The following is a 5111-nucleotide window of genomic DNA, read 5'->3' on the forward strand; positions in this document are numbered from 1 at the left end:
TCGAGACTACCTTTAGATCTAGAGACTCTGCATTTGGATCTTTACCAATATGTTTCAACCTATCTATGGTCGCAGGAGAAGAGATAAGAGCATATAAGCCAATTCAAGTTTTAGAGCCAACACCATTTATTTTGCTCAGGTCCAAATCTAGATGCCTAAGATTCCCCAATTCATTTGTGTTTTCCGTAATGCGCTAGAATTCCAAAGGATTCTATTGATAACCAAGTTATTTGAAGGAGCCTTCTGTCTGCTTTGACGGTTTGGATTGAATGACATGTTTTCTATTCATGAGAAGGGGCTTTGAAGTCAAATCTCAAAGCTGATCATTTTCCATTTCGAGCTTGCCCAGATAAAATACAAAGACTTCCCAGGTGTGTTTGATTAGTTTTTCTCCCTGTTATAATTTTGTTGTTCTTGGTTTTTGATATGAAGGAAGAAGGCCATATAAGACCAGAATTTAATATTTTCAAATCTAGGGATCAACTTTGGATGGTGGGCAGCCATATGTTGTATTTTTTGTGGTATTTTGTCCATATTTTGGAGCTCTTAGGAAACAGTTTTTGTTTTAATGTTTTATAAGGGATTTGATTGGTTATTTTTGTGTTTTGGTCTCCATTTTGCATGAATTTGATGAAGAAGTGATGATTCTGAGAGATTGGGAGCCTGGTTTGAGGCCTTATAGAACTTTTTATTAAACCCTTGTCCTTTGGCTTGAACCAAACAAGAACATGAGGAGTAGGGAATCTATTATGTCTCTAGATTAAACTGTGTAGATTCCAGGATGGCCTAAAAACTGTTTTATATGGGCTTCATTGGGATATTGCCGCTATTGTATATATTTGGATCAACCATGATGGTTGTAAGTGGGAATTGTGGATTGAATGGCACAAATGATAGTTTAGTTATACCAGAGTCCCCGACCCCATCCAGTGATATAGGAGGAGAGGGTACATGGTATGGAAATATACAATATCTTTTGAATATCTCTTCCATTGGGACATTGTGTTGACTACTTCTATTTTTGTTTGTGAAATTGTGGAGCAATCACAAGGTGTCAGGACCTTCTAGCTTGGTTGAAAAATTATTGGAAATCTGGAATACAACTGATCAACAAATTCCTCAAACCTGTAGGGCTAATGCAACACAATTTCTTTATGTGGAGGGTGGAAGTTTTGTTGCCTTTGCTCTGATTTTTTTTTTTTAGCAATTTTTCTTCTCCTCTCGCTTAATATCTATGAAAGAATAGTCCCTATGGAAGATCAATTTCCAAAACCTACTATTAGTTATATTAAGAAGGGTTCTCCCTTATTATGGATGCACATATTGTTTATGGTGGTTGCAGTTACTGTGGTTCATTACTATATCAAAGCACTTGAGGTGCGATTAAACACTACAAGATTCCATGATGGAATTTTCTTAATTGATTATGTCTTTGTTTATACTCTTATGATCCAAGGAATTCCAAAGACACAACACACTTTCAAGAGACTACTTCAAGTGTTAAGAATGACAACAATTATAGTTAAAATGTAATTATCTTAGTAAATTTGGGTTTACCATTTAGACAGTTTTGTAACCATATGGAGTTATGTAACGAAGTTTTTCATGTTAAAAAATGATGGTTTCCCGAGAGGCTGGATGTAATGGTTGGAGAGTCATTTTGGACCTTGATCAATAAGAATTCCAATCCCTTGCCCCGTGGATGTTTCCTTGACACACTGTTAGGGTTTTACCACATAAATTCCTTGTGTTTTTTCTTGTTTCAATTTCCCATTATGTGAATTTCTTTCTTATTTATATATTTAACGGGCTCGAATACCAACAAGTGGTATCAGAGTTGTAAGGCTGTGAGGATCATGAGGCAGTTGTAAGGAAAAATTTGAAACCTAGAGCAAGAGTTGAAGAAGTCTGCCGCCATAGAGAGACCGACCTAGATGAAGCGTTTCTAGAAAGGGAAAGTGAATTTGTCTGGAGCCAATAATGGAGTAGTTGAGTGGATGAATTTGACTCTAACCAGATCCACCACCATTAAATTTAGAACCTCGTAAGAGGAGCAGACGATGGAAAATTCTATGTAAGAGAAGTGGACGACGGAAAAGTCTACAACATTTTTTTTCTAATTGAGGGGACGCAAGGGAACAATTCATTGGACTTCAATTGGGACGAGGGAAGAAGAAAAACGAATAAAGGAGCTATTTTTTTTAAATCAAACAATCATTGTTTCTTTTTTAGATAAATTTTTAGGGTTGACTGCAAAGAAGGAGAAGTTTTGAAGTTGTGTATGTAGAACATGTCTGTAAAATGAGAGTCACACATAAGGTTAAGCCTTAAGGCTCGTTGTGATTGAGTGCTGCTGGAAATTAAAGGAGGTCAGACCCTGGATAACCACCAGGAAGTAATAGTGAGGTATTTTTTCTTTTTAAAATCTTGCAGCAGAAATTTACACAATATATATATATATATATATATATATATATATATATATATATATATATATATATTGTGGTAGAAAGAGAAATTCTCTGAAGCATTGGCTGAAAATAATTTTTGGTGTTTATGAATATCATTTTTTTAAAGAAATTTTTCTCTAAACAATAAGTTTGGAAAAGGGTTTCTTTAACAATAATATTTAAATGGGTTTTTTTGAAGTAAAAAGAATACCTTGAAATTTGTAAAAGGGTAGCAGTGAAACACTAGTAAACCAGTGAAAGGAAATTCAAAAAAACCCTAGCTGAAAATTTTGAAATAAGGAGACAAGAAATTTAAAAGAAAAGCCTAGAGAAAAGAAGAATATTTTAGAGAACCTAGTCATTAATAAAGGAATCTTGAAAGAGCCTGTGTAGGAAGAAAATGACTAAAATGATTAATGTTAAGTTTGAGGTGGAGAAGTTCACTAGTAAGAACAACTTTTCATTGTGGAAATTGAAGGAATGGGATTTTCTAGTGCAACAAGGGTTGCACAAATAATTAGATGGGATTAGAAAGAGACCTGTTCGCATGACAAATTTGGAATGGGAGGACTTGGATGCCCGATCTCTCAGTACCATCATATTGTGCCTAGTAGATATTTTTGCAAACATTGTGTATATGGAAAACAATGTAGAAAAACATTTAAATCCGATAATCATAATAGTAAAGGAGTTTTGGACTATATTCATTCTTATCTTTGGGGACCATCTCCTAAAACATCTTATGGAGCTATATCTTACTTTGTAACATTTATTGATGATTACTCCAGGAAAGTCTGGGTCTATATGTCAAAAAGAAAGGCTGATGTATTTAATGTTTTTAAACAATTTAAAGCTATGGTGGAAAAAAATAAAATAAAAGTAATTAAATATTTAAGAACTGTCAATGGCAGTGAATTTACTTCCTTAGAATTTGAAAATATGGCAAGGATGAAGGGATTGTTAGACATAAAACTTCTGTCTATACTCCTCAGCAAAATGACGTTGTTGAATGTATGAACCAGAGTCTTATGGAGAGAGAAAGAAGCATGATCAACAATGCTAACCTGCATAAGGAGTTGTGGGAAAAAGAAGTATCCACCGCTTGTTATTTAGGAAACCGATCACCTTCAATTGCTATTAATTGTAAAATTCTTGAAGAAGTTTGGTTAGGTTAGTCTTGTGATTATTCATATTTAAGAATTTTTGGTTGTAATGCCTATGCTCTTATTCCAAAGAATCAACATTCTAAGTTAGACCCAAAAGAAAAATGTTGTCTTTTTTGGATATGGCGATGTTGTGAAAGGATACAAGTTGTGGTATCCTTCTTCACGTAAGATAATCATTAGTATAGATGTAACATTTGATGAATCTTGTCTTCTAAAATCAGATGTTGATAGAGTTGAACATGAACATCTATCGCCAAATTATAAAATTCAGTTGGAGACTCAACCTTTATTAGAAAGTCGGAAGGAAGAAGAGACTTTTGAAGAAAAAGGTGAAGAATATGTAAAGGAAACTATAGAAGTTCAGGAACCAGTTCAATAACCAGTCACCTTAAGGAGGTCTACAAGGGAAAGAAGAACACCCAAAAGGTATGAAGATTTTGCTTCATCTATTGCGTTGATTATTGAATATGAAGAACCTTCTTGTTATCAGGAAGCAATGGATGATGTAGATAGTGAAAAATGGAAGAAGGCTATGGACGAGGAAATGTATTCCTTATCCAAGAAGAAAACCTAGGATCTTGTAGAACTTCCTAAAGGGAGACGTGTTGTTGGATGTAAATGGGACTTCAAATTGAAGCGAAATGTCGATGGAAGTATTGAAAGATATAAGGCAAGGCTGGTAGAAAAAGGTTATTCTCAGGTAGAAGGTATTGACTTTCATGAGATTTTTTCACCAATCGTAAAACTTGTTTCTATTCATATTGTGTTAGCACTAAATGCATTACTTGATCTTGAGTTCGAACAATATATGTTAAAACAACTTTTCTTCATGGAGATTTGGATGAAGAGATTTATATGGAACAACCAAAAGGTTTTGTACAAGGTCACAATAAAATATTAGTTTGCAAGCTCAGGAAATCATTGTATGGCCTGAGGCAGTCTCCCTGGAAGTGGTACAAGAAGTTTGATGCCTTCATGGTGAGGCAAAATTTCACTAGAAGTGAGTATGATCATTGTGTGTACTTCAAAAGTTTCCATTACATATTCATTATCTTGGTTATGTATGTTGATGATATGCTTATTGCAAGAAATAGAACGGAAGATATCAACAAGTTAAAGGCTCATATTTCTGGGACATTTGATATGAAGGATATTGGAGATGTAAAACATATCTTGGGAATGGAGATAAACATAGAGAGGAAAAATGGAAAGCTCTGGTTATCACAGTAGTAGTAAGTGGAGAAAATACTTGCAAAGTTCGGTATGGACAATATGAAATCTATTACTATTCCTTAGGTTCCCATTTTAACCTTTATTTGGGCTTCAGTCCTAGAACTGATGAAGAAAAGAAGTATATGTATCGTGTACCATATGCAAATGTGGTAGGAAACTTAATGTATGTAATCGTATCTACAAGACCTAAAATTTCACATGTAGTTGGAGTTGTCAGTAGGTTCATGGAAAATCCAGGAGAAAAACATTGGTGAGTAGTGAA

General features: G+C 34.4%; 1 pseudogene; it reads left to right on the forward strand.

The window, feature by feature from the left end:
• The first annotated feature begins 850 nt into the window (after window positions 1-850).
• Window positions 851-1533, forward strand: LOC149210597 (hyperosmolality-gated Ca2+ permeable channel 4.1 pseudogene; annotated as a pseudogene).
• The last annotated feature ends 3578 nt before the right edge of the window (window positions 1534-5111 follow it).

The sequence above is a fragment of the Pinus tabuliformis genome, chromosome 1_2 (assembly GCF_031772625.1).
Source record: "Pinus tabuliformis cultivar Carrire ecotype Pingquan chromosome 1_2, CPIR1, whole genome shotgun sequence".
In the NCBI taxonomy this organism is placed as follows: Eukaryota; Viridiplantae; Streptophyta; class Pinopsida; order Pinales; family Pinaceae; genus Pinus; species Pinus tabuliformis.